This window comes from Triturus cristatus, chromosome 6, assembly GCF_964204655.1.
Source record: "Triturus cristatus chromosome 6, aTriCri1.1, whole genome shotgun sequence".
Lineage (NCBI taxonomy): Eukaryota > Metazoa > Chordata > Amphibia > Caudata > Salamandridae > Triturus > Triturus cristatus.
The window spans coordinates 1,830,617,884-1,830,632,248 of NC_140589.1; the positions used below are offsets into that span (position 1 = coordinate 1,830,617,884).

The 14,365-nt window shown below is 47.3% G+C and overlaps 2 protein-coding genes across 7 annotated transcripts in view; one reads left to right on the forward strand and one right to left on the reverse strand.

The window, feature by feature from the left end:
- LOC146822122 (uncharacterized) overlaps positions 1–14,365 on the reverse strand; it is a 517,517-nt gene that overhangs the window by 323,809 nt on the left and 179,343 nt on the right. The gene's annotated exons all lie outside the window — the stretch shown is intronic.
- The window catches only part of MAPRE3 (microtubule associated protein RP/EB family member 3), a 767,705-nt gene that overhangs the window by 291,623 nt on the left and 461,717 nt on the right, over positions 1–14,365 (forward strand). The window lies entirely within an intron of this gene.

A 14,365-nucleotide genomic window follows, 5' to 3' on the forward strand; every position in this document is an offset into this window, starting at 1 on the left:
GTCGATACATCTGATTGATTGACACTAAAACAACCTGATCCGTTATGAAGAGTAGTGCAGTGCCTTTCAGTTAAATTGTTATGAAACATATTACGATTAAGCACTCAACCTTCTCATGTTTACTTTTTAAATGAAAAGTCCCCTCGCATTGGGGCAGCCAGTTTACTACACCGCACAAAGGTCCTTCTTTTTTAGGTCGAGCGTAGCGCAGCGCTGCTCTAGGAGATGACCTTTTGGAATCGGTCTGCACTTTTCAAACACTCGTGCTGGCATCCACCTTGCGCGAGCGGGCAGTGGCGCACAGGGTCCATCTGTTCCCAATTAGCGTGGCCGCGCGCGCTTGTTGACATTTCTCTACTCGCGCTCCCCTGCCTGTCTCACCCTCGCCCTGAACGACTTACAACAGTCTCAGACAATGAAAAATGCAGATTCCATGAAAATGTACTTCATGGTAAAGGGTGCAGCTGGAAACAGACGGGATGCAGAGGCATCTAATGGCATCACACCACGAACCCATGGCGGTGCTGGCAAAACATATACAGCGCTGAGAAGCCACAATCGTGGCACCATGCATTATGATAAAACATTGCCAGGAACGTTTCAAATGAATGTACTCCACGGAGAGAACATTAATTACCTAAACGGGTAAAAGTGTTTTTCATTCAGCACTGGCCGAATGATTTATCTGAATATTGTTGATATCCACTGCCACTCACGTCACCCGCCAATGCCGCTCTAGCACCTACTACAGTGGCGTAACGCTTCCAAAGCACTTCCAGTTTTAGTAGACACTGTAACCAACGCTAAGAGGCGTCGATTTCTGTACTTTAAGTTAAATTCCTATGTTTTACCAAGACCACACAGCTAGAAAACATCAGGATTTCAACGCCCCCTCCCGAGTCAACGTCATCAGACGTTTGCCGTCGGTTGTCCACATCTCCCATAGTTACCAATGGGAAGAAGGTGTTACTAAGCTGCTGCTGGGTACATCCAACAGTATTTTGTAAACAAGTTTTTGGATTGGGCTTCTTGGCGCTAGAGGGGTTCCCAAACATTGCCCTTAGTGGATTTACATCACTACAAGACCCAGTGAGCACCTCTACTCCATTGACGCCATTCAACACAGTTCACGAGGAACCCCCATATTGTCTGCCACCCAACCCACGCGCCAACCACCCATTGTTCTAGCGTCATGTTGATTTGACCAAATAGTGGGGTCCTGCCTTTTTGCAGATGTTTAGCGTTATACCAGTGAAGCCGGGTCCAAGAGGGTCACCGCACTACAAGGCAAGGAAGGCCTCCCACCTGGTAACAGTTTGTTCTGGCGGTTTTGGTTAGAACCCCTGCGAGGCGCTGGCGGTATATGAATGTTAGCTGTAAAGTAATCTGCGTTTTAACTGGTCAGCCCAAATCGGTAGTGCACAATTTCACCATAATGCACATTTCATTGTCGCCAGTAGTGCATCAAACAATATTTAGCACAATTAAAATAAATGCTGATAGGTTTTAACACCATTATATTCAGATACCGCCGACATCCGTTCATAGGCTGCAGCACATATAAGCGTGCCATGCTTGAACCACGATTTGGAAGGCAATACCACACACACTGGGGACTCATTAAACCCGCAAACAAGTTCCATTCGCGAGATTTCATAGCGCCTCGACCTTGCATCCTGCAGCAGGTCCGCCAAGGGGCTTGGAAGCTGCAAGGGCCAAGTGTGCACTCATCAAACCCAGTTGATCCCAAAAGCCATCAGGAAAAACACCGGAAAGGTCCGTCTTTCACATTTTCCCCAGGGGCACCACATTTATTAAAAATTATTGCAGCCTGTACAATTTGTGTACCCCACATCGACTCAGATTTTTAAATTTTTACATTTCAGCGAGTATTTACACAGAGGAAGATAAAAATTAAACTTTCAAGTTCGTACAATATAGGGGTGAGGTGGGGGGGGGGGGGAGGGGAGGCACAACTGAACCGGAAATGTAAACTTCGAAAGTTCCATGTGCCACCCAGGGCCCGGCCTAGTGCATCACGAACCTTGCATTTTGCCAATCTATAACATTTACAGCGCCCATAAAAGCACCAACTTGTACATTGTTCTAGACTACATATACAAACGATTGTTTTGTATAATATGCTTCACCAGGAACCTATACAAATTATGTACATAGATTTCAATAAATAGATAGCATTTGTAAAAGGGCTTTTTATTTCCCTGCGCCCCCTGAAAGACACTTCCAAAATGAGCACTGAGTATACGGAATTTGGCACTGCCACCCTACCTTTCGCACCGTACATTGCACAAGAGTGACGAGGAATGGTAATTTTGTTGGGCTGGATTGCCACATTTCCAAAATCCTGGAAAACTGGAGGAGCACCTCTTCCAACCTGGGTGCGACCATGTCAACCAGAAGCCATGAGTTCAAGCTGCTGAGCTTATACAAGTCTTTAAATTCATTCAGCCACTCATCAAGAGTGTAGGATGGTGCTGGAGCCTGCAAGAGTCCAGGTAGCAAATAACTTAGGAGCCAGTGTAGAAAGAGTAGTAGCCCATGGACTTGGAGGTGTCTTTGTAGTCTTCTGGGGAGCCCAGGTCTTTGCATTTTATGGCTGGAGAGTTCTCGTTGCTCGAAGTGCTGGGGGAGAGGTGTCACCCCTTGCACGCCCCCGTGTAGACCCCAGAGTCATTGGAGTCCATGGATTTGATGGAGGGTGGAGTCTCCACCCAGGAAGAGGCGAGGTCGTCCTTCAGTTTCTCCTTGGGGGTGTGCTGGTCATCACCAAAGCTTGGAGGGCTGCTCCTTGGAGGCCACGGGGAGCCCGTGAGAATCTTCCTCTGGTAGGGCGAGTCTCTGCCACCCCAGCTAGCCATGGATGCAAAGGCCGAGTCTGGGTATTTCCCCAAGAAGCTGAAGACCTGGCTTTTCGAGTAGTCCCACTAGGCCCTATGAGTGGCTAGACTCACACCTGCTCAGCGCCAGGATACTGTGCCGGGTGATAGCGCGCTGTACATATCTGTATAACATAGCATGTTGCATGAAAAAAGAAATCTTGAAAAAAGCAAATACATCTAGGATGAAGTAAAATGTGAAATGTAAACAGGGCTTGCATCGCCAACGGGCAATATCCTAACGTTTTTATAGTGTTTGTTGAGGAATGGATCAGTCTTTTTGCCTGTAAAGTTAAGGACATGAATGTAGAGCCCGAAAATATCCAGTTTCCAGGTTGTTTTTTTAATTACTGCCAGTTCTAATGCCACGCAAGACCCGACCCACTTATAGCCCTGCTCTCTGTCCCCAAACAACTATCAATCCAGGCCCAAACCCAACACAGTGAAGAGAGTGCTTTGTGGTCGTGCGGGTGGTATGAAGCGCTATAAAAACAAGCTTTGGCATAGCCAATAGGTCTCGCCTTTGGGACCTTGTAAGTGTTTAGCCATGCAACAGTTGATGTTGTTGCACCAAGGATATTGTGCTGCATAACTAAATACTTATAAGGTCCCAAAAGCGAGACCTATTGGCCATGGCAAAGCTTGTTTTAAAAAAGTGCTAAGGGAGCGTTAGATCCCATTATTAGATGGCCTTTCCATATAGTGGTATCTTGGTACTTTATTGCTCACAAGATTCACTGTCTTACAAAGCGCCCCTGCTGTAGGTACTAATGCTTAGTTTACTCCATCCCTCGATTTTTTTTGCTTTGTCCTCTTTTATTGTTACCATCTATTTCTGCAGCATGATGAACTCTTTTAGTAGTTCAAGTAAAGTGTCGTTTTTAGCACTTCGAATAAGACAATTACAACCCCTCCACGGCTGTAATTGAGTTTGTGTCTAGGTGACCTTGTTGTAACCTCGCAGCTTGACAGGTGGTAGGATGTTTCCTCAGCTGCTGGTTCGTGTAAATAATCAAATCTGGGAAGGTCAAGAGCTTCAGGTTTTACCAAAGTTACCGTAAATTGCCATGTATATAGAATAGTAACATTTCTTAAGAATATATCTTCCCAGGCGTGGCAACCTTTTAAGTGCCAGAATGGTCCTGAAAACGTTTGTCCAGCACCTCTCCAGCATCGCCAAGTGGTGCCATGTGGCATTAGCCCCGGACTCTGTCCCTCGCATATGAAGAAAAAGCTCTATCCACCAACACAAATAAGTACCCAGAAGTGGGAGAAATCTTCTTCATCGAGGAAACTGCCCTGGGAGTGTTTCAATGTCGGACTCTTCCACTTTGATGTAAAAAAAAAAAAATCCTGACACTTGAAAAGGTGAGCCTTGAGTTTCAGCCTCCATCGGCTAAACCTGTGCAGTTTGAGGATTTCGGCTGGGTTTGCTGAATCTGTTGAGAATGTCTTCTGTACCCTCTGGCCACTCCCCAGGCTCTGACCCCCAACACAGCTCCTGCACTTGCTCCAGCACCCACCTTAGACAAAGTCCTTAGTGCCTAAAGATGGCAGCCATGTGCTTGCAGTAAAAAAATTAATTTAAAAATAAATTAACCATTGTATACAATTTAAATAGACTAGTACGTGTGAGTCTTAGCAGAAAGGCATACCTAGAGGAGGATTAGAAACCCTTTTTAGTTCTTAATGCACTTCATAGGAACATATTCTGCTTATTGCTACAAAGAAAATGTACTATTGGCTTTGAATTACTGCATCCTGAAGACATAGTTTAATCACAAGGATGACAACAAAAATTCAAAGTTTAAAAAAAAATAGAAGGTTAAAGAACGGAAAGAAAAATATATTGGTGATCTACGAACCCACTAACCCCGTTACTGAAGTGCAATTTGATTGAGGCAGATGTGCACCTAAAGTTGTATCTCCTGTACCACTATTTTAGATTTCATAATTTTGGATTAGCACAGTTTTGCCTAATATGCATCTGTATCAATATTTCAGATTAAAACATTTTTTTATAAATATTCTTTCGCGTTTGTTTTACAATTAGCGTTTAATTTTTGAATGTTTAAAGTTAGTTTTTTCATTTTCCCACCAATAATTTCATTGCAAATGTTGCAGTGATATTATCAATGATGTCTTAGAACATGTCATGAGTGATATTATAATGTTGGGTAATTAGCAGTGCCTGGCGAAGTCGCAAGTTTGTTACCTTAGGGCATGGGTACTCACAAATATTTTCCCGGGGGCCGCAAAGTTTGGTCTTTGGTGTGACCGAGGGCCACACTTATGCCAGTGGAGGAGGGTGTAAAGTAGGTGTAGGGGAAGCGCAGCAAGTATATTTAGGGGCTTAACTCAATTGCGCAAGGTGAAACTTGGAACGAATCCCGGCTTCTCCACTTGACCAAATTGTGTGACTCAGGGGAATTGCTTTATTTCAATTACCCACCTTTTTCATCATTATCACATGTGTTAGGACCTCGAAATACATGACTTCAGGATATGTGTTGTACAAAAGCATCTCCTGTGCTTGGATATAATCACTAATGGCATTGTTGTCAGTGGGGTGGAGGGAGGGGTTGTGAAGCATGAACGTGTCTAAATTCATATTTGAAAGCCATCACTTTAAAAAAAATTACTTCTGAATGCACTGCTATATTTTGAGTTACTAAGATTAAATGGTTCTACAGGTAATGAAATACACGTTTGGAATTTTGAAAAGACACTCCTATTTTTATACATTTGCTGTCTTTAAAAATGAAGGTATTCCTAAAGTTAAGGGCCTAGTTACTTCCTTTTCCTAACCACAATTAACCTTTAAATAAGTGCTTGCTGTATATTCATTTTTTTTCTAATGTTAGTGCTGAGTTCAGTAAACAGCAGTTCAGTGCTGCTGCTGCCAAGGGGACCGCATGTAAAGTTCAGGAGGGTCGTATACGGTCCCCGGGCTGTACTTTGAGAATCACTGCCTTAGGGCATGAGTTCTAGTTACTTGAGATAACTAGAACTAGTGATTCTCAGTGGTTTTGTTCGTTTAAAACGGTTGATTTTAACTGACATTTTCACCTAATTATAACATCCTTTTAAATCTTGTTTTTTCTGTGAATTTCTACCCACGGGCAGTGTTACACCTGTCAGCCGTAGGGTGGTCTTCCCCCAAACCTTTTGCTTCCCTCCTCCATGTTTGCTGATCTTGTTTTTGCTGGCCTTAGGACTCTGCACACTTTACCACTGCTAACCAGTGCTAATGTGTGTGTACTCACTCCTTGAAAACATGGTAACATTGGCTCATATCCAGGTGACATATTTAATTTACTTATGATTGCATGTGCTCTTTATCTAAAATGTGGTAACTTTGGCTTATCCAGAATTGGCATATTTGATGTATAAGTCCCTAGTAAAGTGGTAATGCATGTACCCAGGGCCTGTAACTTAAATGCTACTAGTGGGCCTGCAGTACTGATTGTGCCACCCACTTAATTAGCCTTTTCAAACATGTCTCCGGCCTGACATAGCCTGTCTGTGTGGGCAGCTTTAACTTGTCATTTCGATCTGGCAAAATAAACCACATTAAGACCAGCTCATTCTGGATAAACCTTGTGAAGGAGCTCGTAACTAACAGTCATGCTGCCAGCTGCGGCTCAGAAATACAAATATTTCAATTGTATATGGACAGCAGGACCCCTGACGAAGGGCTCATTAGCCCGAAATGCATTGGGTATATATACGCATGGTTCCCAAGAATGCAAAGACTATTCTCACATGCTACAGAATAAGACCTGGATTGGCATTTCTGCTGCAGTGTGAAGTTATACTATCCTTGCAACAACATTGAAGAACTTTTGGAATAAAATATGGATTACAATGGATTAAAATTGGTTTATGGATATCAGTCTCCTAAAATGAAATCCTTGCATAGCTGTAGTGGCTTGAATCTAGAGGGCGATTACCTGCCAGTTTGAACAGTAAAATAAACTTTAGCCAGGCCCAACCCTTCATTTTTAATAAATATAGGCCACCTCCAGGGTAGGCCCTGGACAGCCCAGAGGGGTGGGCGCAATGTATTTAAAAAGAAGGACATGCACTTTTATGTTTTGCATGTCCTGATAGTAAAAAACACTTACATTTGTTTTTCACTATTGCAAGGCCTACCTCCCCTACAGGATAACATTGGAGTTACCTTAGTACATGTAATAAGCTGTAATAAATGTTTGGTGTATTTGGAAGTGTAGTGAAAAATCCTCACTTGTGGTAAAGTCGGATTTTCAATGACAATTTTGAAAAAGCCACTTTTAGAAAGTTGGCTTTTTCCTGCCTTAGCCATTTAGTGCCTGCAACCTGTCTGTGGGTCGCATTACTGAGCACAGTTGGCAGTTAGATTGTGTGTTCCTGCTAGACAGCCACACACAGGGAGCTTACGTGTGCCTGGATGGGCTATCTCTGGCAGGATAGGGGTGTGGAGTTAATCACATTGACTTGAATAGGCTGTGTCCTACATCTGCATAAAAGATCGCATACCCCCTGCACTTAGCATAGAGGCAGGAAACCTGTGCATTTCTTCAAAGGTAAACCTCTAGAAGCTTCTCTCACTTCAAAGGAGGCACCAGGTATAAATATTTGACTTCAGACACCAACTCTTCAGTATACTTCTGGACCTGTGGAAGTTTCTGCCAGGAAGAAGGACCCATGTTCTGCTGAAAGGGCTTCCATTCTGCTGGACCGCTGCCCTGAAGGACTGCTGCCTGCTGTACTGACCTGCTGCCTGCTACCCTCTTGCCTTGGTGAGAAGGACTGGACCTGCAACCTGTACCCAGGGCCACCAGAGTGACTCCAAGGCTAGTCTCTTGTAACTAGCACCTGGACTCTGCAACTGTGAGTTCTGTCCTGCCAAGTGTTGCCATACCAGTCCTGGGCCCTTGGAAGTGAGCATGAAGGTGCTCTGCCAGTCCATCTGTGGATCGAGCAGAACCGACGCATCACCCCTGCTGCTTGTATGTTCTCTGCAGCAGGACTCGGCAGCGCGGTCTTGCAGGTCCTCGGAACTGACGTATTTCCTCAGCTGTGCAACGCACCCTCTGTCTTATTTTACATGGTAAACTTCTCGTCAAGGGCAGCCTTGATGATGCAGGATCTTGCACTGCAGCCTTGTAGCTCCTCGGCGGTGCGATGCATCCTCAACGCTGGGCGTCGCATAGCAAGCTTTTCTCGTTGATTGGATCTTCGACAACAATACAGGACCTCACATCGCAGCCTTGCAGCTCCTCAGAACTAATGCATTGCCTCGGGTCTGCGACACATCCTCAACGCAGGACCGCGCAATGCTCTGCAACCAGGATTTAAGGTAGTCTTGGTCAGCTGACCTAACTGAGTCTCTGTAGCCTTCCTGTGTTCAATCGTGGTCAGCTTGTGGCTTTGTCCTGGTCCAGCAAAACCAGATATCCCCAGTTGGCGCTTTGAGCGTTTTGACGTTATTGTCACTGAAATCTTTAAATCTGCACATCTCCGGTTCAACTGATTGGATTTTTGTCGTTTTGGTCTTGTTTTATTTATTAAAAATAACTCTGTTTCTGATCTGTTGTGATATCCTTTTTGTGATTTTGGTTTTCACTGTGTTAATGGTTGAAGGGTTTCACAAATGCTTTAAACTTTGCCTCTGAGTTAAGCTGACTGCTCTGTGCCAAGCTGCCCGGGTTAATTTAGGGTGTACTTGTGACTTTACTCTGACAAAGATTGTAGTTCCTGCTTGAGTAGAGTTTCAGCCCTCTCAGCCATCAACTCAATTTTTTACAGGCAGCCAACCCAAACTCTTGCACGCCCTCCATCTTTGCATGGCATGGGGTTGTACGCAGGTGCTGGCAACAACCAACTACAAGGGTTCTCGACAGTAGCCGCAGCAACTCCTTTAGAGTATGTCAATGGCTTCTGCACCTATCTTTTTTTGTTGAGACTGGAATGTCGCCTGCATTGTACACTGTCATGTTCTCCTACCATGAGTGTATGTGTCGCTTTTATTTTAGTCCTGCTGTCACACAGAGGACTAGCCATGTTCCTGAATATGCAAGGTCCAGGATCTGTCCTGTGAGCTGGAGAGGTGCACCAAGTGTGCCCTTATAGTAGACAGTCAGGCCTCTGGTTTAGGACTGCCCTTTGATCTATCCCTGATTACTGCTTCATATGTACTGGTGACAGTCTGGTACAGAAACCACTCATTTCATTGTGCACATGTGGGAGTTTCAGTTTGGACTCACCCCAAGTGCTACCTTCTGCAAGAACCCACTCTTTACAGAAAGGCTGTGTCTGGAGAGCCAGAGAAGGACACTTTAAAGAGAATCACCCTAAACTGGTTCTGAAGTTTGAGACAGTGGATCCACATCTGCTAGAGAATGTGCATTAAGTGGAACTCAAAGCACCCTACTTTGTTCCAGTTCCAACATCTTCATGGCCAGGGAAGGGAATGTTCTGCGGATTTCTGAATGGGCTACTGCATGGCAGCCAGTCTTCCAGGGTTGAGGGGACATCACCTAAAGTCTACACTTGTTGCTGGAGGAGCGGAGTTTCTGCCTAGTGCATATAAGCCTGCCTACCTGCTGATTGAGGGAATGAGGGTTTAGTTTGCATTGGCCTGCAGGAGGAGAGACTGTCCCAGAGGTGAAGGTCCGTGTGCTTCTGGTCAGGGGAACTCCCAGAGAGGGAGGACTGACTCTTAGCGAAGCCAAAAGTAACCTGTGCTGCAGAGGGTCTCCCGGTCTTGCCATATTTCCCGACAAGAACCATGAAAAACCTACGTGCTTTCACTCATTGCCCAGTGTTTGCATCGTCCCAGTCTGGGTTGGATCTGATTTAGTGTTCTGATGAGCCTAGCCAGGGGCTGCATCTGCCTCAGCGACCTCACCAGCCAGGACAGGGCCCACAGCCACTGTATGGTGGCCTGAACTGCTGATCGACCCTGGAATAATGACCTGTAACACTGCTGGCTTCTGGCTATGGTCGGACTGGGCACCAAATGTGCACAAGTCGAGGGTAAAGGACAAAGATTCGGCATTCCCACCCAATACTCTATCAGGTTTAAGAATTCTGGTAAACAAGTGAACTTGTTACGCATTCAACTTGTGGGGCACCAAAGTCTACACTTGAGCCTTATTGATGCTTGTGCCATAATTTCTGGGGATAGTTTCATTTATGGTCACCAGTGTTGAAAGGAGGTGAGGGGTGCAGTGCCACAAGATATTCGCAGCGTTTATCACTACCCAGTATTTTGGGTTAAATTGTGTAGTTGTGAGTACTGCTGTCAGACTGAAAGGTACTTTCCTACTCCTGAGCTAGACACCTTCAGGAGCAGCTTTTGCAGCAGGACCTTAACATGGGGACACTAACTATGCACATGTATGCAGCAGTATCTTACTTTTCACAAGAAACCAGGCACTTAATCTCAAAGCAATATTTTTATGAAAAAAGGAGACTCCCGCGAAAAAGGAAAATTTTGGTAGGATTGTCAACATCATGAAGCCCATTCGTTGTTTGGTTACACTTCGATTGTTGCTGCAGTGCAGATGGTAACCAGGTAAAGTTGTATTTTCCTTCCCCAACTTCCACCCCAACCTTCTCACTACTGCCTAGCCCAGTAGGGGAGGTAATCCTGTGTAAAAAGGCACTGACTGATGTAGCCCCTCACAGGTGAAATACTTGCAGCAGAAGGGTGTAACGCCCTGAACGTCTCAGGATCGTTTAACAGACACGACAATGAGGACGCAACCACTTGTGAAGGGTTAGTTCTTTAAATGAAGGCAAATAAAATACAAAGAACAAACAAAAGTTATAGTCACTGGAATCCTCCAGGCTAAGTACGTTACCAGCCCACAGCACGGATGGTCCTAACCGTCCTCTGCATATACGCCGGTCCCGGCGTATGCCAACAGAGGGCAGAAATGAAATGGCCGACAATGCCAATCGGTAGGCTGTGAGGGGCACGAAGAGTGTTGGGGAGAATCGAGGAGTCAGGGAAACACCCAGCCGGGGTCTCTACCTGAAGGGAGCAGCCGCTCAACCTCTTCCTCAGACTGCACCGGGACGCGGAGTCACCTCCTGGTGATGCGTCACCGATACCCCAATCACAAGCAAGAAGACTGAACCGAGAGCAGCCGCTCGATCGATCCTGTGGACTTCCGAGTCTGTAACGCGGCAAACACCTCCTGGTGTGCGTTACAGCTGGCAGTCCCTGTGTCTCTGGTCGGGCTGGGAGTTACGACTCCAACCAGCAAAAGCGCCACTGCGCTTGGACTCAGCCGAGTCAAAAAGCGAAGCTCAATGGTTGACCGGTAGAGCTTCCGGGTCCTTCACAGGTGACGATGGGGCAAGACACGGCCCAGGGAGTAACGACTCGACCTACCTCCGTTCTTGCCTTACTGGAGCACCACTCCGGAACACTGCTCTTCACGAAGCAGGTACGTCGGTGTGAACACAATATCCGACAGCGTTGTACCTCCCGGTTCCTCCCTTTATAGGGCGTGTTTTCCTTGAGTTATGTAACAGCTCTCCTGTTTACATAAGGGCGTGTTTCCTTGAGTTATGTAACAGCTCTCCTGTTTACATAAGGGCGTGTTTCCCTTGAGTTATGTAACAGCTCTCCTGTTTACATAAGGGCGTGTTTCCCTTGAGTTATGTAACAGCTCTCCTGTTTACCTAAGGGCGTGTTTTCCTTGAGTTATGTAACAGCTCTCCTGTTTACATAAGGGCGTGTTTCCCTTGTATGACAGGAATTCTTGACAGTACATCCTCCCTCTCAGCGGCTCCCCACGGGTCCAGCGCTGGCAGGAAAACGCCGATGGAACAAGGAGACCAAGCGCGGAGCATGAACCCCTTCAGCCGGTTCCCATGAATGCTCCTCCGGGCCATAGCCTTTCCACGCAACCAGGTACCACAGCTTCCCCCTGCGCCATTTGGACGCCCGTATGCCCGACACTTCATACTCCACCTCCGACTCCACGCATACCGGCCGAGGTGTCCCAGACGGCTTGGAGGGTGCTGGTTTGAGCAATGATACATGAAAGACAGGGTGTATCCGCAATGACTGGGGCAAGCACACCTTCACGTTCACGGGACCCATACACTTGGTAATTCGATAGGGGCCCATGTACTTGGGATGGAACACACTGTTCTTTCGAAACCTCATGTTTCTTGTGGATATCCAGACGTAGTCTCCAGTGCGGTACAGTGGCCCGGGCCTTCTCTTCCTATCTGCCGCAGCCTTGTATCTTCTCTTGGCCTCTATTAGGACAGCCCTTGAGCGCATCAATGTGTCTTTTATGTGTGCCACCCTGTCCGCTGTGGCGGGAATCCTGTCCTCTCTGAACGGATGTAGAAATGGCAAGAACCTGGGATGTTGGCCATAGTTGCTATAGAACGGAGATGACTGTGTGGAGCTGTGAGTGGCGTTGTTATAGGCTATCTCTGCAACCCATAGCAAGTCGACCCATTCTTCCCTGCCCTGGTCCACAAAACATCGCAGATACTGTTTGAGCGTTTGGTTCAGGCGCTCGGTTTGGCCGTCCGTTTGAGGGTGGTAGCTGGTGGACAGGGCGGTCTTAACATGCAGCGCAGTGCACCAAGTCTTCCAGAATTGCGCAGTAAACTGCGACCCCCGGTCCGACACGATCACCCCAGGTAATCCATGCAGTCGTACCACATTCTTTAGGAGTAGTGACGCCAATTCCCCGGCCGTAGGGACTCTCTTGCAGGGGATGAAGTGCCCCATTTTCGTCAAGTAATCCACCACCACCAGTATTGCCGTCATCCCCTGGTCTACCGGTAGGCCCACCACGAAGTCCAGTGATATGCTATCCCATGGTCTATCCGGGGTTGGAAGTGGATGTAAGAGCCCTTGGGTTCGGCCATGGTCGGCCTTCATGGTAGCACACGTAGGACACTCCTGTCCCCACCTCCTGACATCCACTCTCATGGTTGGCCACCAGAAATGCCGTCCCATGCTAGCCACCGTTTTTTCAAAGCCCAAATGACCTGCGCATGGAGAGTCATGGCACCAGATGAATGCTTGTTTCCTTAGCCTAGGCGTGGGTATCAATAGGCACCTGCCCTTCAGGGGTATCCCGTCCTTCAGCTGCCATTCTCTGTGACTGAGGAGCCACCTCCGCCATGCGAATGACCTGATCCCTCTCTTTATTCCCCTCAGGAAAGTATCCGGTTGGATAACCCCCAATACCATCCTCGGGGAAATGATGGAACGCTCGGTCGCAGGCAATGGTTCCTTAACTGCAGATTGACGGGACAGGGCGTCCGCCTTTCGGTTTTCCGTCCCCGGCCGATATGTGATGCGGAAGTTGAACCCCGCAAAGAAGATCATCCACCGCAGCTGCCTGGGAGAAAGGTGTCTAGTGGCCGTCATGAACTGTAGGTTCCGATGGTCCGTGTACACCGATACCACATGTCTTGCCCCCATCAACCAATGCCTCCATTCGGTGAAGGCGTCCTTGATTGCGAGAAGCTCCTTCTCCGCAATATGGTAGTTGCGTTCGGCGTCGTTGAGTTTGCGGGACATGTACGCAACGGGATGAAGCACCCCTGTGTCGTGGTTGCGTTGGGACAAGATAGCCCCCAGCGCCACATCCGACGCGTCCGCTTCCACCACGTAGGGGAGATCCGGATCGGGGTGAGCCAACACCGGCGCCTTACCAAAGGCGCTTTTCAGGGCCTCAAAGGCTTTGTTCGCTTCAGGGGACCAGACAAACTCCTTGGACTTCCTCAGTAGCTGTGTGATTGGGGCCACCACTCCTGAAAATCCATCTATAAACCGCCTGTAAAAGTTGGCGAAGCCAATGAAACTTTGGACGTCCTTCACGCTTTGGGGCACCGGCCATTCTTTCACCGCCTTGATCTTTCGTTCTGCCATCTCCTGTCCCTCTGGACTCAGCATCACTCCGAGGAATTCCACGGATGTGACGTGGAAGTCACACTTGCTGAGTTTACAAAACAGCATGTTTTCCCTCAGCTTTTGGAGCACAGCTTTGACGTGGTGTACGTGCTCCTCCACACTGGACGAATAGATGAGGATGTCGTCGATATATACGACCACGTAGATATCCAACTCCTCTCTGAATACCTCATTCAAAAAGTACTGAAAGGCTGCCGGGGCGTTGCACAGACCGAACGGCATGACGAGGTACTCAAAAAGGCCGAACCTGGTCTTAAAGGCGGTCTTCCACTCGTCTCCGTCCCTCATGCGCACCAGATGGTATGCCCCTTTCAAATCCAACTTGGTGTAGATACGAGCTTTCTTGACCTGTTCCAGAAGTACACTGATGAGAGGCAAGGGGTACCGATTTTTTATGGTTATCGCATTCAATGCCCTAAAGTCCACACAGGCTCTCAGCTCCCCATTAGCCTTCGGGATGAAGAAGAGTGGCGAGGCGGCCGGAGACTTGGACGGGCGGATGAATCCTAGCTTGAGGAGT